The sequence below is a fragment of the Parasteatoda tepidariorum genome, chromosome 5 (assembly GCF_982258835.1).
Source record: "Parasteatoda tepidariorum strain Cologne lab strain chromosome 5, Ptep-v5.0, whole genome shotgun sequence".
Lineage (NCBI taxonomy): Eukaryota > Metazoa > Arthropoda > Arachnida > Araneae > Theridiidae > Parasteatoda > Parasteatoda tepidariorum.
Window position 1 is genome coordinate 98,809,812 of NC_141759.1, and position 23,947 is coordinate 98,833,758.

The following is a 23,947-nucleotide window of genomic DNA, read 5'->3' on the forward strand; positions in this document are numbered from 1 at the left end:
TAGTTAGTTTGTTATTAGTTATTGGCGCAAGAGCCAGTTGTGGCTATATCGCACCTACAACTTGGTCTTTATTAAATATCTATATTGATGTATCAAAACCAGTGGCTTTGAGATATGAGAAGATGTTGCCGTGGGGACTGTTACCAATTAATAAAATCAATGATGGATTAAAGCAACCGATTAGGCGTTGTCTCTGAATTTTAAATTTTTTACATTTGGTTAAAATGTGTTTCACAGTGAGCGGTTCATTACAATGGGAACACTCTGGAGCAGGCTCATTTAGTAGAAGATGTCTGTAATTAATACGAATATGTCCGATACGTAAAGTTTAAAACAACTTCTAGCTTTAGAGGTAGATTAAGATGTGTATAAGGTTGTAGGTTGCAATAGATACTATGTAGTTTATTATTTGTCTCATTATTCTAGTTTCTTTGCAATTCTAAATACAAGGTACATTTGATAATATTTTTAACGTCTGATAACGTTGATTTGGGATCAGTTAGGTTATTTGTTGATTTTGCCGCCCGATCTGCTTATTCATTTCCTAGAATGCCAGTATGTCCAGGTATCCGTGAAGAAATTACTTTGTACCCAGAAAGTTTTAAAGTGCTGTAGAGATGAAAAATAGAATTAATAATAGAATGAGATTTATGATTACAGTTTAACAATGTTTCAATACAGCTTTTCGAATCGCTATATATGTACCATTTCTTTAGTGGTTTAGATGAAATAAACTGTAAAGCCAAGAATATTGCGTGTGCCTCACTTGTAAAGACTGAACAAGATGGGGGAAGTTTTTCTGAAACAATGGATCCATTAGCCACAACAGCTGATGCTGTGCGAACATTAGTTTTTGAGCCATCAGTAAAGACCAGATTAAAATCTGCGTATTGATCTCGGTGGTAATTGAAAATTTGTTGATAAATAATGGATGATGTTTGTTCTTTAGCAATCCAAGGAGGATGCGGTTTACATACTGGTAAAATATCAAAATCCTCGATGGAAAATCTGCTAAGAACGGCTAAATAGATTCGTTAATTGTTATTAAAGCAAAGAAATGCTTATCACGCATGTTATATCTTTATCTTGAATAAAATTATCTGATGAAATTACAGTAAGCTTTAGTTCAAGTCAGTTAAAAAGTATTTGATGAAATAAAGCCCTGATATTGTACATCATTAGGCTTTTAAAGTTCCGTCACTTTTGGTTAGGAAAGTTTTCAAAATCAAAATGCTACAATACTGCTTATATAAAAACTCCCAAATTGTTCCTAATAGTAAAATCTTGTCTATTGTGGCATGGAACTTTTTAAAATCTCTTTATTCGATGAGATTTGGCCACTTATTAGTGCATAAGCTAGTCTCATCTCTATTACTCGCGAGTGCTATGTAATGAACTGGGAGGAAAGTCCCGGTACCTCGGGATTGTGACAACCGTGTTTACTCACAAGTAAACCCCCTGAGGAATTATTTAGATCATAATTAACTCCTTCTGACAGAAAATTAGATAAACATTTTTATAAAATGCTTTGTGGTGACAAATAAGATTATTTAACTTAAAAAATTGCGAAGTAAAAAGAATTATACGCTAAAGATACTAGTCTCGTAGTAGGCCTGAGGAAAAACTATTCGATTCCCAATTTAAAAAATATATACGACAATTTTGCTGATTGATTCCAATACTTTTAAAATTTATTTAAAAAAAAAATAGATCGATAATTGTGAAACTACAAGACTTCAACGTACAAGATTTACTACTGACACCGGGATTTCTCAAAATAAAAATTTCATTATGTAAACTTGTTGAGTTTCTTTTTCAACGAAACTCATCATGGAAGTAAATACTTCGAACGAGACGTCACGGAAAATTTGACATTGCTGGTTGATTCTCAGTATTCCTATGATTTAATGATTACATATAGGTAATATCAGTTTCCGTTGAAATGCCAAAGCATTTTATAACAAGAAATACGAGTACAATTGCTTAAAAGCATAGCGACAGCAGTAAAAAGAAACTGAAATATATATTTTTACAAAAATATGTACGATGTGGATTAATACTCTATAATAAGTATTCTAAGGAATTTACTGCCAATAAAGATAACTCAAAAGCTTTTTGTGATCACTTGGTAAAATGAAGCAATTTGAGATCTGCTATTAATTTTTTGTTGTTGTTGTAAAAATGCTTTAATATCCAATGTAGGGTATCGCGTTTTTATTAACTCTTTTATGCTGATTTCGGTACAGAAGAATTCAAAAATGGTTTTAGAGCTTTGGTAAAGGGTAATCGTGACTATAGAGTTCCTTATAATTCTGGGTGATTCTTCAAAACAGACTTTGTTGGTGTTTATAAACCAAACTTGAAACATGTCAAGCAATGCTGTTATAGTAGAAAGGCTATGATAGTATGTACTTATTTTTAAACCAGCTGAGAACGTGAATCTTACGATCTCTCTAACAAACTTCATTTATATATTAGTTGAGAGATTGATTGTTAACAGATTACTGCTTGTTCGATCAAATAGATGTTATTTAAGAAAAGCAAACAGGGTCTGGTAGATATGCTGAACATATTGGTCCGCTCACAATAAAAGACGGCCTTCAGAAAAAGCAAATGTAGTATTTGTGGGCTTAAATGCATTTAACAGAGTTTAGGAAAATGGCCTGCTAAAAAAACTGGCATTTCTGACAACTTACATACAAGTAGATTAAATGTCTTCTTAAACAACGTTTCATAAATGTTAAATATAGTCAGACTGTGTTGGGTCGAAACAATCAGGGTTTAACTTAAGACACGAGACTGAATCAGAGTTTTTTTTTAATATGATGAATTAATCGATACTAATCTCAAATATGTCCCAGGTATAAGCATCTTATTATTTGCTGATGACGTGTTATGGAGTGCTTTGAATTGAGATAGCGTATTTCAACAGGCATTTAAGTATTCTTTACACCTTGACCAATGAAAAAAATACTTTACTTTCATGATTTATATAACCTATACAAATCAGCACTATTTTGCTTCCAGTACTCGCTTTCTCAGCACTTTGATTTCGCCAGTAAAATCTTAATATACCAGATAAACGCTTTTATGTCAAAATTTTCTTTAATTTTTGTTTCACGCAAATTCCATGATCTTAGGCATTATATGTTCATATCATCGAACGGTCTAGTTACGTAATTGCACTTATTATACTCAAGTGTGACTATAGTGAATAGTAAGCAAACCATAATCTAAATGAAACAATCACTGGGGTACCTCGGGATTGTGACACCCGTGTTTACTCACAAGTAAACCCCCTGAGGAAATATTTAGGCAGTAATTAGCTAGTTCTGCCTGATAATTAGTTAAAAAAATTTAAAATGCATTACGGTAAACAACAAAATTATTTTACTTAAAAAAATTGCAAAGTAAAAAGTAATACGTTTAAAATAATGGTCACGTAGTGTTCCTGAGAAAAAAACCAGAACATTTTTTGAAACAGTAAACGCATACCAGACTTTTTTTAAAAGAGCTAGCAACAAACTACGAAAAGTATAATTTGTTCTACTTATGTATAATTGAAAAACAGTTTAGTTGCAGTTTCCAGTATGATTTAATTAATGGAAGACTAGGAAACAATTCTTAATAATTTGAGATTAATATATAGAAATTTGTATTTTTTTGTTGCAATAAGAAAATGAGTATCAATTACTTCAGGGAAGGGCAAATTACGCCTCGTGGCCAACTGTGGCCCACCAGTCATCGATCGATTGTGGTCGATTTGTTCTCTATCTTTCATAGCAAAATTTAATTTAAATTTGCTAAATAAATCAAAACTTCCTTTTAAACTCCTAGTAAGTAATCCTCAAACTAAATAAAACAATCACTGGGGTACCTCGGGATTGTGACACCCGTGTTTACTCACAAGTAAACCCCCTGAGGAATTATTTAGGTCAAAATTAACTATTTCTGACCGATTACATATCACAGAAATAAATACTTAAGATGTAAAATTTCGATACACACCATTCGCTTTCTTTATAACATGATGGGTAAGAAGTGGTGGGAAATTAAAGCACTTTTGGTTGCTTTGATAGTTGAATATCTAGTATTCGGCGATTTCATCATTTAAAATTAAATTATTTATCAGACGCGTAAATGGAGGTTCAATTTAAGAAATTCCTCTCTTGCAATTCTTTTGAGTTTGAAAAAATACTTGATTGGGAATAGAAAATCACTTATCTTTGGAGAAATCAATGCCCACTTAAGTGATTGTGAGTTAGCTGACAGCATTGGTTGAGATTCTAATTGAATTGATTTCATTATAGAGAAAACTCACCAACCTTTCTTTCAATGGAAGTGTCACACCTAATTTACTCCTACCCCTTCGAGCTATGTCAAGCAAATTTTGGCATGAATTGATAGTCTTAGGGGGACAACAAATGACACAATGTGTACGCAGATGGTTCGGCCGAAAATTCGAAAAGAAATGCCCATGCTAGATCCTACTCGAGTATATTTCAGTATTAGCTATCCTGTTGAGAAGTACTGTGACAATTTTAAAGGAAAAATAACAGTACATCTTCGTCGATTGATAAATTAGAAGAAAAAACAGTATTGATCCCGATTCCTTATCAATTCTCAAGCTTCTATTTTGTAGATTGCAGATTCAAAATATCATGATAACGCCCAGGTTCATTACCAGCAGAATGAAGCGTTTTAAACTTAAGAAGTCCAGGGATAGCATCACCCTCCAGTGAATTCCTTTTTGAAATTGAGTAGGCAGGAAAAACGGCCGATTACGGATCTCTTATGTTTAAACATAATTCTCCTCTGGGTAATATTAAGAAAATTATCAACAGCAAACTGAAAGGTGACACAGTCTCTTTATATTAAGATTCAATAGCAGATAAGGGCGAAATATCCTGCTCAATTAAATTCCCAACTGCTTGCTTTCATTTGGTTATTGAGCAATTACAAAAACACTTATATCAAAATAGAGTCAATGATCATTTTATCTTCTGAGAAACCAGGATTATGTGGATAGTGATTACTTAAAGAAATTTTTATTTTTGAGCTATTTAATGAAAATTCTATGGGCGTTAACTTTTATGCTTCCTGATCATTTTACTAATGGCAGAGAAGCCGCATATGGTAGTAAGATAAAAAAAAGTAAATTATCATTTTGTAAGCGATGACTTATTGCAAGGTTTTCCAATTTTAAACAATCAATTAGAATAATTTAAGCACTCGTAAAAAATTATATTTAAGTTTGTGTTTATTGTCTTAAGTATGGATTAAAACTCAATATCGGTCACAGTGCAACCAGTAAAAAATGCGAGAGATATCTGTGGGAAAGAGATTTGATAATAAAAAGAATAAATTATGGTTAATAAGTTAAACAGTATTATTATCTCTCATATAAATCTTGCTCATACCAAGATCGCAAATATTCAACACTCCACAGACTTCATACAAAACCAAGTTATGATTGGATCAATTAACGAACCATACTATGATAGCGAGAATAGAATTACTGGTTTTCAAAATGACATCAAAATAATCGCGGCAGATAGCAAACCAAGATGTGCTGTCCTAATTAGAAGACACGGGGCAGTGCCTTTTCCAATACTAGTGAGTAGAGATATGGTGATTATTGAGGTCACTTATAACAATGTGTACTTTTATTTTGTTTCTATATACATTCCTCCCTCTGCCGATCTATCGATCCCCCTGGATCAACTGCAATACTTTATTCTTCGGCATCAAAATAGTATTTTTATTATTAATGGCGATTTCAATGCCAAAAGTACCCTTTGGGGTAATGTAAACGATCAACGAGGTCAACAAATGATTGATTTTATCTTTTTAATGGACTTGGATATTGTTAACAATCCTGACTCTCTACCCACCTTTTCATCCGTTATTGGAGAAAGTTGGATTGATTTGACACTAATCACACAATATGTCAAGATTGATAATTGGAGAGTCATGGATCAGGAAGCGTTGAGCGATCATAGACTTATTCTTATGGAATTAAACGAAGCACTTCAACCGAAACTGAGTACATGTCGTATTAATTATTCAGACATTGACTTATTTAACTTTTCAATTAAAACTAAAAAACTGATTGATAGTTGTAGAAATAGATTGGAGAAGGTTGATACCTGTTCGAAAATGGATTCTTATATTGAAGATGTAATGGATGGAATGGTAAAGGTTTGTGGTCAATCTAGAAAACAGGTTGGTAAATCTTTTATTAAGTGCCCGAGATGGCGGTCTTTAGACCTCTCAATTCAACGCAAGAAACTGAGAGCGAAAAGAAGGCTTTTCCAAAAATAGACCGATCCCACCATTAGAAAACTAAAGTAAATTGACTTCAAAAGAGAAAAGTCGTTGTACACAAAAAGTATAAGAGAACAAAAGAGGTCGACACTGCGCAATTACTTGGAGAAATTAACCAACCAGAACTGTTTTGGGCCTGACTACAGAATTGCAAAGGGGGCAACTTCTTCAACGACATCCTTACAAAGGCAGAGGCGACCGGATGGCACCTTAACAGAAAGTAACCTGGAAACCATAAATTATATTTTGGACTACCATTTTGCTCGATGCCCAGACATTTCACTGCCAAACACTATAAGCTGCGATTTGGAACAGCCTTTTTCGGACACGGAAATTGAACAGGTGGTAGTGAATTTGAAGCCAAATAAATCTCCGGGCATTGACGGAATGCCGTCAGAAATATGGAGAACCGTTCATCGCCTCGAACCAGTATGGTTTAAAAACGTTTTTAACAAATGCCTCCAACTCGAGTACTTCCCCGTGAGATGGAAAAGAGCAAAGATAATCCTTTTGCCAAAGCCTGGCAAGGATTTGGCTCTTCCTGATGCCTATAGGCCATTATCTCTTCTGCCCACATGGGGTAAGATACTCGATAAGCTTCTTACAAATAGATTGACATTTTTTCTTGAATACAACAACCTTCTACAAAACGATCAACATGGCTTTAGGACTAGAAGATCGACTACCACGGCACTTAAATCAGTCCTAAATATCATCGAACAAGCCAAGGCTAAAAAGCATCATACACTTGGTGTTTCTCTTGACATCAAGGGGGCGTTCGATGGCGTCCTGTGGAACGGAATTGTGGAAGAAATTATTGAGTTAAATTGTACCAACACACTTACAAACATGATCAAGAGTTTTCTTGATCAAAGAGTTGTCACATTTCAGCTCAGTGACCAAAACATTGACAAGACAGTATGTAGGGGTGTGCCGCAGGGTTCGTGCCTTGGGCCAATCCTGTGGCTCACTGTAGCAAACAAAATACTTCGTAAAACTAAAGCGGATAACGAGTATATCATCGCATTTGCTGACTTTTTTTTTTCAATGGTTACTGGCACAATACTTAATAATCTGGGCCCTTGGGCCACAGAAGTTCTAAAAGACTATCAGTCTTGGGCTAAACATTTTGGACTTTCTTTCAGTAATCGAAAAACCAAAGCTATAGTCTTTCCAATAGCAAATAAATATACCAGGAAACCAACCGTCAAGCTCTGCGATATTAACATTCCCATTGAAGTTAATATTAATTACCTTGGTTTCCTTTTAAGCACACAGCTCTCCTGGTTACCCCATTTAGAAAAAGTTTTTGATAAAATTACTGTCTTTCAAGCTAAACTCAACCGACTATCTGGCGTTGACTGGGGAATCGACCCAAGAACAAGGAAATATAGGTTTCAAACATCTGTTTTAAAAATCATCACTTATGGTTCCGAAATCTGGTACAATAATAATGTCAGAACTCTAAATAAAATTAAAAAGATTGAACGTGTACCACTTTTGAGTCTCACAAAGTCTACAGAACCTCATCTACAGTGGCCCTTCAGGTCTTAGCTGGTACAGTACCTTTAGATTTAACAATCCAAACAGAGGCAAAACTTGCAGATATCTATTTACATGAGGATTCTATAAGTGTTAAACAAGAACTTCCACTTAAGCATCCTGCTGATTATTTTTCTATTCCATTTAATTGCATTTTACCAAGTGATGAAACAATACAAATTTATACAGACGGGTCTCGCTTGATTCATGAAGGCGACTTCAGAGTCGGCTGTGCCTTCGTCGTATATTTAAATGGTAACTATTTCGATCATTACTGCTTTAGGTTGAGCGATCAATCAACTGTATTTAAAGCCGAACTCTGGGCGATTCTTCAGTCTATTTACTGGATGTACTGGATTCAGTCTATTTACTGGACTATTAACTACATGTTCCATATAACAATTCGGTCAGTGTCCATACCTAGAATTTTTAAGGACAGTTTATAAATTATAATGGAAACATATTTTCATATTTCTGTAGAAATTTTAACATGAATGAAAAATAAAATGTGAAAAAAATGATGAAAAAATAATAATAAATACAATAGAAACTTTTGTATCAATCAGCAACACAAATGAAAAATTCTAATTTTCATCTTCAGAACTCAAAGAAACATATCTCATGAATTTAAATGTTGCACTGAGTAAGTTTGCAAGTTTAAAAAGAGCCAATGTGTTTAATATTACCAAGGGTTTGTCCAAACATTTTGTGAAAGGTCCTGTTTTTATAAAATTGTAAGAAAACTACTCATAATTTGTGAATAAAAAATAAGCGTTAAGTCACATTATGTCAACCAGGTTTTATGAATTTATGCAAATAGGGTCCTGTTATTGCAAAAATTGCTAAAAACCTTTTCAAGAATTTTTTAAATTGCAAATAGATTCTGCTCAACAATTGCTGCTACTAAATTAGAGATGTAACATACAAATATTTGGTATTTAGCCTATACTGCTCAACACAGAATATTCAATTCGGACGAATAATAAAAAAAACAAATTCACTCACATTTTTAATAATTTTAATTGACATATTTTAAATATTGCAACTTATTTACGTACCACTTTCAATGTGTTACGCATTAAGTAAATTTAAACAATTCTTCAATTCATAATATTTTATTTAAAAAAGTGCCAGAAATGAATTTTTGTTTACATAATATTCTATTAATTAAATTTTTGTATAAATATAAATTGATCAATAATTCATTTACAAAAAAAATTATCATTTAATATCAATAAGAATGCACATACGATGTTTATAAATTTAGAAATATTTTCTTAGAGTACTACATTTGGAATTTAAACTTAAGGAAACTTGAAAAACTTAGTTCGTTTCGAACCATCTTTTTGTCCCCCCCCCCGGAAGGGTTTATTCGATTAACAAAACAGTAATGAAGATAAACAAATCAGTGAAGGGTCCGATTAAAAGATAAATTATTTTGTGAAAGGTCCGTTAACGGAGGACCCAAATTTATTCTAAACAGACCTCTGATTACAAAACTAAAAGAAAGTAATAATTATGTAATATTAAACATGGTTCTAATGAGGAAGATTAACATTTATAAAAATATTTGCAATGATATTGCCCATCAAACTTTTCAAACTTCTACACTAAAGAAATGTGTTTCTTTGATAACCATTCTCAACATTTATACTTATTCAATGGTCATACTTCATTTTTATTCAGTTATAATTCAGCTATTTTATTCATTTTAATCTAATTAATTCACTAAACAAATTCAGAGCTAGACTATAACACGGCACTCCAGGCCTGTGAATCCAAATATCTAAGCATAAAATCTAATTTCAAAAAATATTATATATAAAAAAATGAAAAAACTATTATTAAAATTTCAAAAATATTTGCAGTGTTTCTTTGATTCGATATTCAATTGCTAGTGAACAGTATTCTGCCAAAAGAAGGTCAATTATTTAGAGTACTGTAGTTAGAAAAATTTGGAATAACTGGTTTAAAACCACATAAACTGGAAGACAGTTTACTACAAAAGATTAGCCCGTAGTGAATTAAGTGAGAAGACTCGCCTGTCAAAGCCATGTTTATTAACATGAGAAATATAATTATATATTAATTAGCACTAGGTATAAAGATTTCTTACATGGGTTTTAAGATGTTGTATTAATTTATTTATATATTAAGATAACACACTAACGTATGTTTTACATTAATATACATTTGAAATTAAACTTCTTCGAAGAACTTCACTTTACCAAAAAAGTGAAAATGCTATTATTGAATTACTGGTTCTCTGTTTGCTTATTTAGGATTAGGTCGAATTAAAAACTCATAATGTAAGTTAAATCACTGGCTCTTGATGGAAACCGCGGCAATTATTTCCCAGGAAGAATTTAATAATTCCTGAACTGCAGGTTTTGGATTTCTTTGAATTAAAAGTTTTACCATATACATCTTATTTCTATTTTAACATATTTGATTGAGAATATTTTCATTTTAGCTGAATACTAATTTTGTTTACTATTTTTCTGTGTACTAGTTTTGTTTATTGAAACATTTGTATGGACTAAACACAATATTTCACATGTTTTTGAATCAGTACTAATAATTTGGTTACATATTTTTAGTATTTTAGTTTAGAAAAAATTTATAAAATTAAGCACTTAAAAACTTTCTTTTAAACGAGATTTTATTATGTATGCATAAAAAAGAAAGCAGATAGGATTGCAAGATTATTTATAAGGCAAATACAACAAATAATACCTTTTATTCTCCAGCTTGGATGTGAAGTAATCGGCTGAACAGCTTCATTCATCAACTGATAATTTTCGGAATCAGATACACGTTCCTTTATTACTTCCACTCTAAAAAAAAAAGTGCCATGTCAAACTCGAAGAAAATATAATTGCATGAAACATTGGAAATACACTCTATAACAAAAAATCGACGCACCAAGAAGGAGTTGTCCGATTGAAACGAAAATTGATGGATAGGAAGACAATGTACAGAACAGTAAATGATTAAAATTTCAGAACAATTGAATAATTTATTACGGAGTTACAGTAAGAAGTTCAATAAGGTGTTGACCCGCCTCTAGCCTGGATACAAGCTGCCACACGGCGTGGTATAGACCGATAAAGCTTCCGGATGGTCTCTTGCGGTATTTCCTGCCAAATTCGATCCAATTGTCGAACTAGGTCATCAACATTCTGGTGCCAGATGCAATCGCTTTCCCATCATATCCCAGACATGCTCGATGGGAGAGTGATCTGGTGATCTAGCAGGCCAAGGAAGAGTTTGACATGCTTGCAGACAGTTCATAGCAACACGTGCCGTATGTGGTCTGGCATTGTCCTGCTGAAAAAACTAGCCCAGGGAGCTGCAAAAGAAACGGTAGCAAAATAGGTCTTGGTATGTCGGCGACGTACCGCTATGCCGTAAGTGTACCTCTAATGACGACCAAAGGGGTCCGGCTGTCAAAGGAAATGGCACCCCAGACCATAATGCCTTGTTGAGGGCCGGTGTGGCGTGCAATAGTGAGGGCAGGATCCCCCCCTCTGCGTCTCCAAACACGTCTTCGATGATCGTCAGGACACAGTTGGAAACGGGATTCGTTGCTAAAGACTATACGTTGATCATCACCAAGATGCAAAGTTAGTCATGATCTGGGGCGGAACTTCTGAAAGCGGCATAACACCTCGGATTTTTGTCGATGAAGGTGTTAAAATAAATCAAAAGGTGTATATGCCAGACATATAGTTCTCTTGTAGGCATTCAGCGTTGTAAACTGGATGCTTCAACAGCACTCCACACTATCTCAGAAGGCCAAAAAGATAAAAGAATGGTGCATTTTCTGGACATGATTGAATGGCCACCCTAACTGCCGGATCTCAATCACATAGATTTCAGTGTATGGTCCGTTCTAGGTTCTTCAATTTATGGCAAGTCTAGACTCTGCACAAAACCACACAAAAGTTTATTAATCTATTTATTATTAAGTCACATTAAAAAAATGTTTGTGCTGTTTCTTGTAGCATTACTTTATTAAAGGTATAGGATTAAAATCTCATAATGAACAAAAATGGACCAGAACTGCTATTCTAATAAAAACTTAATATAGGCAAAAATTAAATAAGCCTGATTGAACCTAAAATTAAGTGCTTATACCAAATGAGAAAAGTCGAAATAATTAAACAAACCCAATTTAAAATGATTAATTTAGAAATTATTTAAAAGAATCAACTACGAAATCATCATGGCAATTAACTTTTCAAACTATTAGAAAATTCACCTTTTGGCTTTTTGATAGTAAAATATAAGCAAATATAATAAAATAAAAAACAATAAACTGCTTAAAAACAAAAATCTAGAAAATTGAACAGAAAAGAAAATTCTATTTTTGGAAAAGTTCAGGTGGATATTTGGAGTGAATTATTTTGCACTCGTAAGAAGGAAACATTTTTTTAAAGTATTAAAACCATTTTATAATTACTTGGTGGTGCTTCAGTACTGATGCTTGAGCTTCCCATGTAGATTAAGGGTATTTAAAAACACCGAGAGAAGGAATTTTCAATCGCTGATACAAACACAAGTTGAAGTTCCACAAATACTATTCCTACAAATATATATATATTTTATATGTACTTTTTTAAGTTAGGAGATTAAACATCAATAAAAAAATATTTTTAAACAGATAAAAAGATTGACATAAATAAAAATAATTATCAATATACTTTAGCAGCAGAACATTATATTCATGAAACGAAGAGTTGAAACAATGTTTCCGGCTTAAATTTGTTTGTGATAAAATTCATTTATAACTTTATAACATTTATAACTTTAAAGTTGGATCAATTGTTTTAATTGGGATTTATAAATTATCTTACAAATATGACACTTCAAGAGTATGTAGAGCAATTTAAGTTCACTTAGTTACTTTTTTGAACTATTTTTCATGAACTAAAGTGAAAAACCATTAGTTTTTATAGATACTATGTAAAATTTATTATTATAACTCAAATTTATATAACACATGAAATTTTGATGACGTCAAATAGTTTGTAAGAACTATGATAAAGACATAAAATTTTCACAATAATAAATGAGACAAAAGTATTTTTCTGCAGAACAAAGGAGTAAGAAATCAATACATTCATTCAATTTTTTTCCTACATAAAGTAATTGATAATGACTTTAAATATGTCTATTTATTAATCTATTAATTCTAAAAATTTAAAAGATTATATTGTACACATTAATGTTAAAGATAGCCCTAGCAGCAAAATATCTTGGGAACTCATTGGGCCAATATTTACCAATCTTGGCTCAACAATGTTTTAAAGGGCTATTATTTTGCCGAAATTGGACCGATATAGAAATGTTCGATTCACCCGATATTTTATAGTCACTATTCAGCCGATGTTTACCCGATATAAATTTTCTAATTCATCAGACATTTCATTTCCCTTATTTACCCAATATCGGCTCTATTCAGATTTGTGCATCCAATATTTTAAAGACGTTATTCAGCCCATATCGGTTCGATATGGAAGATTTTGACTCAACCGATATTTTATAGCCATTATTCAGCCAATATGGATCATGGATAAAATTTTACGATTCACCTGATATTTTAAAGCCGTTATATAGCAGTTATTCAGCCAAAATAGACCCCATTTGTGAAATTGTCGAATTGACCAGATATTTCATAGTCATTACTCAACCAATATAGGCCATATATAGAATTGTTCAATTCACCCAATATTTTATAGCCACTTTTTAGCCAAAGTTTACGCTATATAGAATTGTCCAATTGATTCGATATTTTATTGCCCTTATTTCGCCAATATCGGCCCTACACAGATTTGTTAAGTCACTATTACTATGTTACTACAATAAATTTGTTGCATGTCGGTTCGATATAGAAGTGTCAGACTCTACCGTTGTCTTATAGCAGTTATTTAGGCAATATAAACCCTACTTAAAATTGGACGATTGACCCGATATTTTATAGCCGTTACTCAACCAATGTATTTGCGCAAAATTGACCTATTTAAAATTGACCTATAAACCAGATATTTTATAGCCGATAAAAAAAACCTAAAAGGTAAAATAATAAGCGCTTTTCTCTAAAGTAATACTTGGTTTTTAAATCTCATGAGATGATAGCTATCAATATAATTCTAGTGCTACTTCTATAATATGATCAAAACATGTAATGCTTCTTGGTAATTCGAGTTTCTACTATCAGAATTTGTCATTTTGAACAAGGTAAATGTTTTATTTTATAACCGCTGTTGAACAGCCGATCCAATTCTGGGTTTACGACTACCATAATTCAACTCCGTAGACTTGTAATTTTGAACCTAATCCAGAAGACAAGGGAACTCCTGGATCAAGTATTGGGAGATTTGATTTTAGTAGAAAATATTCACATTTTCGTGGATAGCACAAGCACATTTTATATAGTGTTTTACCTACGCATAAAATATGGATAGGTCGTAGTACAGCAAAACTTAGGTTTGCTAATTTTTATGTTTGGATGCATCTGCTTTGATACTTGATATGCTTTCATCATGGTGCGCATTGTGGGCTTTCTGTCCATTTTCTTTGACAGTCATGCACTACCAGAAGTTTGGTAAGAAAGTTAATCAGATGAGTAGAAATTAATTACAAATTTTTTTTTGTTTCACCGGAAACTTTGTTATTAGGCTATTTCTTTTGTTTTGGTAGTAAGGTTACAGCGTATGCATAAAACAGTGCAGCATTTTCTTGGAGATACAGGAAATGCACTTTTTTAATAGCTTTCCCCTATGCTTAAGGAATATAATAAAGAGAATATCCTTACCGAATTTCTACTGATTGTATCAGTGCCTTTTTATTTTTCCTTTGTCTTCTTTTTTTAAATTTATCTATATCTCGGTTAAGATTTTTTTTTTCAAAATATTTCTGCTATCATCAATTTTCGTTTAATATTCTTTATCTTTTTCCTTACAAATATCTTTTTGTTTTGGAACATTCTAGTTCTATATTCTCTCATTCTTTCTGCTGCTGTCTTTCCCATATTGACTACTCACTTAAAAAACTTTTAACTATAAACTAAAGACAATTTTAAATGAAAATGGCACAGCTTTGTATAAAAAGTGTGCTCTAATAGTGGAGGAACTGGTTTCAACTAGTTGAACTGAGATGCATTAGCACTTGTTTGCATTCCTAGAGTTCCTTTTTAATGGTCAACCTATCCATTTTGTGTAACTGAGGGGACATTTAGTTTTGTCCACTCTGTTATATGAGAAACTTTAGAATTTTTAATTTTTTTTCTTCGAAAATATTACATAACATAATTGTACTAATAGACTTAATTGTAAAAACCAAATATTATGTTAAAAAGATTTTTTGTGTAATGAATAAAATAAACTTAAAATAATAATTGTAACAGAGGGGACAGTATATATTTAAGATAATTTCTGATATAAAAAAATAAGAAAAAATGTTTTTTGTCGATAATTACAGCATAATTAGACGACTCAGGAACAATTTATTGTGCAATATGAATCAAACTACATGTAAAATCGTAATATTTTTAATAACTTATTCTTGTTTAAAATAGACAGTTTTATTTCGTAGAATGAGTCAAAAGCATGAATGCTGTCTATTTATGATACATTTTACAATAATCATACATAACTCTGAAAAATAACTTTTGAATTCATAAATTACAGCAAATTTCCTTTAAAATGATACCAAATACAAGGACATTGCTTATACTTTAAAGATTCCCTACTGGTTTCAGTTGGCATAGAATTCAACATGCCTCTATCACTGAGGATATTTTATGTTAGCTCGCACTCGGTACGACCTGGGTGCGGAATTCGTATCGACCAGTCGTTGCTGGGATTCGAACCCGGTTCACCTCATTGGAAGGCAAACGTTCTATCGCCTGAGCCACCAAGACCCTAGGTGAAAATGTTTGTAGTTATCATTTCCAGTAATTGGGTAAGGACTGAGTGTTTAAGTGGATTGTGTCTTGCATCTTCTAAGCAAACTGTAAAATGTAGGTGGTAGCTCAAGTGCCATTTTTACAATCTAACATTCCGGAATATAAAGAATAAGAATAAATTTTTAAAGCCCTTTACGTCGCTTAATTTTCTACCCCAAATCACACCGTATTACCCCAAAAAGCTGGACAATGAGCAGAAGTAATTTTCCCTTTTTAAGCAATGTGTGCCTAAATCTTCTGTTAACTAATTAATTTTCGAATTATTTGGATCAGCTCAGATTTTAAGACAAAGCATTTACGCAGTGGTTTTCTTATTTCATGACAAATAATCCTAAGCAAAAAATTTATTTCAATCCTGTACAATTTTACCAAAATGTCATATGAACTATCAGAAGTTTAATAGACAAAGAAAATTATTTTTTCAAAACGTTAAGGCTTATGTTGTACTTGGACTATTTTGAAAAACAGAAAACAAAAATGAGCAAAGGAAGAAGGTTCTGTAATAAGTAGATTTGTTTGTATTGTAAATCACTCATTAGGAAACTAGATACAGAAATGGAAATTATTAAAATATTTCAAGTCTTTCCAGGTTCAATAGATTTAAATACGAAACTGGTCCTTGATTGCAAGTCTATAATGGTCCAATATATTTTTAGACAATGTTCTTGGAATGGCTTTCGATATCAGGCCAAGACTGGGGTGTTTAAGTTTTGCAATAATAGGTCCTAGAATGGCTTTATATTCTGGTCAAATATTTATTTTTATGTAGGACCTTTTATAGGTTCACAAAATAGAGCCACTTTAGGGATGTCTAAATGATTTAATATTGGCTCTTTATATGCAATAAAGAATAATGGTACTGCAAATACTTACTCAAGTGTGGTAATTTAATACTTCTTCCTTTTCTATAAAATGAACTCTTTGAAGTTCGTTAAAATAAAGGAGATAATTTCTTGGAACAGAACATGTCATTGCACAAAAGTGGTAAATTTTCGTTTCGAAGGAAAATCTCCTCCCCTCCTGCGTCATTCTTACAAATCCTGTCAATTCGTGAATAAATAGCCTGTAATTATGAAGTTGCAATAAGAAAGTGAAAAAATGGAAAAAATAAAAAAATAAAAAACTAAGATGTGCCTACCTTTTCCACATTTTATGTATTCCACAGCAACTTCTCGGAAGAAATAATAAGTGTAAACTTCAATTTCATATGATGCACCAAAATTTGGCTCTGCAAAGAGTATTTAAATTGACAAATAAAGAACAAGGATATTAATTTTTAATTATACGTTGAAAATTCAGGATTGCTGCAAACAATTAAAAAACGAAGAAAAATCAATTTTTTGAAAAGGATCATACATTTTAATTCTGTCTTATTCTTAATCATGAAATACAATATGCTTTTCATATTTCGGAGACCTTTGTTATGTCGAATACTTTGTGAAGTAAAAAATTAATCTTTTTCAGAAAAATCGCAGCGTACCACCATTTAACAGTACACCGTCCCCCTGTGGCAGAATTTTTCGTGTTTTCTGCGACATACCTCTTTAATACTAATATCTTTCTGAAAGATAATTTTAAAATAACAAATATACATGTTACTAATTTAAAGTAACAGAAGATTGAAGTTCAAAAAGAAAAAAAAATTTGGTGGATAAAATAAAATAATTATTTTAAATTGAATATGTAAAATTTTTTATTCTAATATTATGGGCAATATTCTCATATATTGTAGGGGGAAACACAATTATTGTTTCCTTTTTCGAATTTGGCAAAATATTATCACATTAAAAAAAATCTTGAAATCCGTTGCATTAAATGCCGAAAACAAAAATTACAAAATCAAGCGAATCAAGCAGACTCTTCAAAAAGGGGTAACTAAATGCTTGTTTTCATTTCGAGATTCAGTTGTAATCAGTAATATCGTATCAAAATTATCGGATTTTAAAAGCTGCGAGAAAATCAATAGTAATAACTGCATAAAAAATAGAATAAAAATTTCTACAGAAAAGAAAACCTAATTTTTTTTTACTTCCCGAAGGAAGAATCTTTCTTCAAGAACTCTAACGTTCTGCAACAATGTCGCCGTGTCGCAACGATTCTACCACGGAGGACTCTGGTAGTTTATTAAGACTACTAAGGAAAATATTATAAAAACAGTGTGCCATTGTGTATTAGTTGAAATTAAAAATATTTAAAATATATCCAATTTCATTTAAAATATATCCAATATATTTCATTTAAATATGCATGTGACATATTTTAATCATTTTGCAAATAAACCATTAAAATCAACATCACCAGATCTGTTTCATAACAAACTAGTAGATTCTAGGCACAGTGAGTAATTTTAAGAACTTTCACAGCCAATAAAGTGAAAAACTATTGCACTTATTAATAAAGTTAAAATGACTGCAATATTATCTATTCATGATTGATATTAATAATTATTAATCTTGAATATTATCTCACTTTTAAATAGTGATAGATATTAAATTTAAGAGTTCTGAATGAATTTTTCGCTTTTAAAAAAATGCAAATTATTTATTGACTTTAAAATAAAAAATATCTTAAAACAATAAAAATTCAAAATATTCTAAAAATAAATATAGCTTCAAATTGATCACTAGTTTTAGGGATTTTTTTAAAAGTTCATTAAACTAGTTAGTGAACTTGAATAAACCAGAAAAAATAGAAATTAGGAAAATCAAACAATTTATTAGGGATTTCACTTAAAATTAGTTGGAAAAATTTAGAAATGTGAGCAGCTTCTGTTAGAAAATAAATAATTATGAAAAAAATTGCTCAATAAATAACAATAGAAGTACTGAACTCAATTATATTATAATCATAATTTTAATTGCATCTTTTTTTCAACATTTGGAAAAGAATCTAATGACTGGTATATTAATAATATTCTTTCATTAAAAAAGCAATGCCGATTAATATGATGAAAAAAAATCATTTTACACTATGGGTGTAATTTTATTTGGAAGCATGGAAGAAACAAATCAACTAATATTTCAACTGAGTTTATTCAGTTATTCTTAATATGTAGGCTTTATGAACACACAAATGACTAAGAGATAATTTTTTTGATTTTTATTAAAAGTTAACAAAAGGTACTTGTTTTTACGAAATTCAGAAAAATTATTAAAAATAATTTATAAAGAGTTTTCGAAATCAAACTTTAATATTGTAATAAAGTGAAACAATAAAATGTTTTACAAAAAGGAACATGGCAGTGTAATTATAATAAAAAACAAGTAATTTTATCTCATTTCATAATGATACTAAAATTTAGACTTTCATTCTAGTAAATTTATAATTACCTTTCTCCTTCCGACTTTCAAGGGATTCTTCGAGGACGATCTCGCTTTGTACCTCCTCACTTTCTGCTGTCCTTAAAATTAAACATTGTTAGCTGTAAGTAATTGCATTAAAAAAAACTTTAAACAATATATAAATAACTATACCAGAAATTTTAGGCAGTAAAATTTGATAATATATTATTTCATCGATTTTATTAATTAATTTCATAAATCATCTATTTTTTACCACATTTATTTTACCCATTAAATATCCCCACATAAAAACAACGAACATTTTTTTTAATGATTTGAGGTTCAAAATATGTCTATGCGTACTTAATATTTTCTAAAAAAAATAAAGATTTACTAAGTATCATATCAAAAGTTAAAAAAAACTTTTGACTCCTTTCTAAAAAAAAAATTGCATACACGAATTACAATACAACAAAAAGTAAATTAATTAAAAAAGCTAAATAAAAGCATTTTTAAATTTTACGAACCAACTTGAGAAAATTTAAAAAAGAAGCTTTGAACAGGGAAATAGGAAATATTTAAAATAAAAACTGGTATTCATGAAATTAAGCTCACCAATTTAATTTTTTTTTCAGGGCAGGTTGTCCCTTGTATAATCTTGTTCCATAAAAGTACCAGTACTTATTGCCATCATTATCACATCCTAATATTTAGGCTCTTAAAATATCCAAATCCCTATTCTGAAAATAATAAAGATCAAACAAATAAATAATGCAAAATCATGTGTTATAATAATTCATTCAGAATAAAATCAAATTTTGAAACAAAATTCCTAAAAAAAATTTTTTTTTTTTTAAATCTGTAATATTTGTTTATTTTTAACTTTGAAAATGAAATTTCTAAAATACACCACTGTTTATTTATTCTTAAAATGTTCATAATTTTTATCAAAACTAAAAGCAAGTAGCTTCTTTGCCGTGTCAAACAAAATTTTCAAATTTTTTTACCAGTCTTCAACTTATGGAGAGTTAGAAAATTTAGTTACATATTTGCGATTTTTGAGATAGATTGTTGTTACATATATTTTCAAAAAAATTTAAATTTTTAAAAGCAACTATGTTAATATGGCAGTATAGACAAAGAGATTAGAGTAAAACAGCTATAACCTCATTTTTTTCTTGAGTACTATTATTAAACAAGCAATTTACAACTCAGTTATTTTCACTAAATGGTAGCAAAATGAGCAGAAGCATCTTATTGTCCACATGAAAATCGTGGTGTTCTTCACCGAAAATGCTCTGCAGGAAAATTTTAAATTTGTGGCTTATACATAACTGTCATCATGGATAGGAAAAATTCCGGTAGATTTTACGAAATATAAATTTCATGATAATTGTTGCATAATGAACTAAATACACATAGGGAGTTTTAGGAATTTTTATAGTCATCAGAATAGAAAAACTGAAATATTTTCCACTTATGATTGACATTAAACATACTTGAAATTTCATGTATTAAGTTTACTCCTAATTTTGAATATTAATATGCATATAATATATCAAAGATAGTCAAAAGATTTATTTTTAATTTAAAAAGAGTTCTAAATAAAAATATACAGAAAATTTTAGAAAAAAAAAAGGTTTTGAACTGATTTCTATAAATGAGGTTCACTTCATTATGTATTAGCAATACTTATTTTAATATTTAAACAATCAAGCAATAATCTGTTCAAAAATTCTATTTCAGTGGGGATTTTTTTAGAAAATTTACTCAATTTTAGGGAATTTTCTAAAATGTCCAAAAACCAGGATTTTAACAATTTTATTTAAACTAGTAGACCAGGAGAAACTGCCAAAATCCAGTATCTACTGAAAATCCAGTAGAGTTTGCAGTTATGATTACATTAGCCCTGCATAAGCACTCATCAAGAGCGATTGGTTTCTTTTCAGGATTTTTAACCCCTTAACTATAAACCTCAACTCAACTTATAACAATATCGGACTTCGTCCCTGAACAATTTGGTTTATTCCAACACATGTGGATAAGCACTATTCTGTCATGGAGATGTTTTAACATTCCTTCATTATAAATCTACAATTCAAAGTTATCTTACTGCAATGCACGGTTAGATAGAAGATTTATCTATCAGTCTCTACAAACTAGTCACTAAAAGATATGACGTACGCATTTACTGTGGTACAACACACTTACATACAACTATTTGAATTTTTGTTAACAAAAAAAAAGTTAATAAAGTGAGTTTAAATGAAAAATTACAATACAGAAAGTGTGTAACTTTCACAATTATGAAATATGATAATTTGTGGCGATAACACAAACCAAAACATGAAACTAATAATCAATCATCTGCAACATCATACCATTTCAGAACTGGGGGGGGGCATAATATTATATGTGATGTTCCAAGTCAAATTTGGTTCCATACATAGTTTAATAAAACCATAATCTATCACAAAAATTAAATTTCAATAGAATTTCAATTCAATCTATAAGCATAATGTCTTAAAATTCTAACAAGTTTAACTGCAACTCAACTTCTACGAAACTAACACGCCTAGCAATTGAACTTTATAGAAAATAACATATCAACAGAACGAACTTAAAAAATGCAGAGTGTGAATCAAGACAAAAAATTTTTAAATAATTTTTTACCTTCATGGCTTCTGCAGCATTATTTCCATCCGGGAGCATATAACATTAGAAAAGTGGCACGTATAGCACAATCAGCCTGAATCCCAGAAACTGGTGTTTATCTTACAAACCAGAATATCGGTAAAAACTACTTTCTATCTAATTGAAATCCTCCAGAAAACTATTTGTTGTATCCAAACTTTTTAAAAAGTTCAAAGTCTGGTTGCCTCCTCCTTCCTCGGGATTTTTTTTTCCTGGACTCCTTTCTGAAAATAAAAATATATGTATACATAGATATATGTCTGTATATTCGCATAAATTACATGCATTTTATTTATTCATTGCATTTTATTTATTCATTTTATTAGCATTATATTTCAATAAAATCTTCAAAAAAGTTAAAACTTTATTTTTATACATTACAAAACCTAATTCAATAGGAATGAAATATTTTAAACCATTGGGATTCATTTACAAGATTTACACATTATTTATAGAAAAAATTCTCTTAATATCCAAAGGAAGCTTCTCCACAATATGCCTTATAACAAGGGAAAAAAAACAGGTTTTGCAATGCAAGAAGGTCAAAATACGATTTCTTACATGCAGAACCATCAGTGAGTTATACTTATATTACGATATACCCACTCATTAATATGCTTACAAACCAAGCTCTTGAATTCAACACTTTTAAGTATTTTTAACAAAAGACAGTTTATTGTAAACCAAGCACATACTTTGAAATAATTATTTTTAGGAGCTTTCGACCACAAAATAAATCAAAATTCTCATTAAAATTGCATCTTAAAAAATTTTAAAAATATTACAAATGATAAATTTTAATAAAACTTCCCTATAGGGAATTAAGGGACCACTCCCAAAAAATAAGACGTAATCGCTACAATGTTTTTTTAAATTGATTCTTATTTTTCGAATATAATCAATTATAAGCTTATTGCTGTGTTCATGAATTTTAATTAGTAAGATTACATTAATACTTCCAGTACTTTTAAAATGTCGTTTTAAAAATCTTATATTTCATTTGGATTTTTCAAAATGTAAGAAAAGAAAGTGGAATCCTTGCACATGCATCATCTGTAAAGAATACTTACTTAATATGGATTATTATTTTTTTCAATAAACATGATAGTAAGGAATATGCTATTTATTCCTAGCTCTAAAATACAATCTTAAAAACTACATTTCATTGCAAATATATTAAATACAAAAAAAATAATTGAAATAAATATTTATTTATTTTAACCTCTTTTTCAGTTGTTAATACATAATTCTATATTTAATAATTTTTACGTATTTGCATTTACAATACATTAAATCAGTTTTTTAATGCAGTATTAGTTTCAATTTAAAATTGTTATGATTTATTTATAACAACATTTAATCTACAATTACATTTTTAAAATTTAATAACTACTTACAAATTGAAAGTTTTCAATTTTCAAAAAAAATTTTAAAAAAAAATTTTTTATTTTATTACCAAAAAACAAAGATGTCGAACCTTGATTTCAAGAATAAGGCTAGCATAGTTTAGGGTAATTCTTAGGAATTATTTAATCAATTTCATTCAATTTTCGTATTTAGGTATTATATTCTTTAAAATGATGTAAAAATTTGCATATTGTTGACTTTTGACAATTTTTAAATAAAACAATGAAAATATATATTTATTAAACATTTTCTTTTGTATGGAATTATCAATGGATAAATTAATTTATTAATTGAGAAAAAAATGTTTTTCATTTCTTTAAGTTCTCGTGATATTGCGAATTAAGAAGAAAGTATAATTGGCATTAAGAGAACGCTATATAGCATGGGAGAAACTTTTCATCATAAATTCTCATTGATTAACCATTACTAATTTAAAATTTAATGGGCAGAAAAAGTGAATTCAGACTAATCTGGAGTAAGACATGAAGCTTCGAATACTAAAAAGAAATTCTTAAAATATCAGAGTGAAAATAAAGGAGAAGATAACATAGACTTACGCAATGACGAAATTATCTTTCAATAATTTGTTTGCATTGATATTTTTAACTTTTTTCAGAGATTGAAACTTCATGGATTACTCTAGGTTTCCCAGAACACACTCTATCTTTTAAATTAGTAATGAAAAGGAAAGAATTTAAAACTGGTGCTCTACTATAACAAAGGC

General features: G+C 30.3%; 1 long non-coding RNA gene across 1 annotated transcript; it reads right to left on the reverse strand.

Moving 5' to 3' along the window:
- Positions 1-16,770: 16,770 nt before the first annotated feature.
- On the reverse strand, positions 16,771-19,827 carry LOC147809900 (uncharacterized). The gene is made up of 4 exons (XR_015433872.1): positions 19,738-19,827; positions 19,171-19,241; positions 16,980-17,069; positions 16,771-16,904 (listed from the first exon to the last, which is right to left on the reverse strand). It is a non-coding gene; the product is annotated as an uncharacterized LOC147809900 (long non-coding RNA).
- Between the last annotated feature and the right edge of the window lie 4,120 nt (positions 19,828-23,947).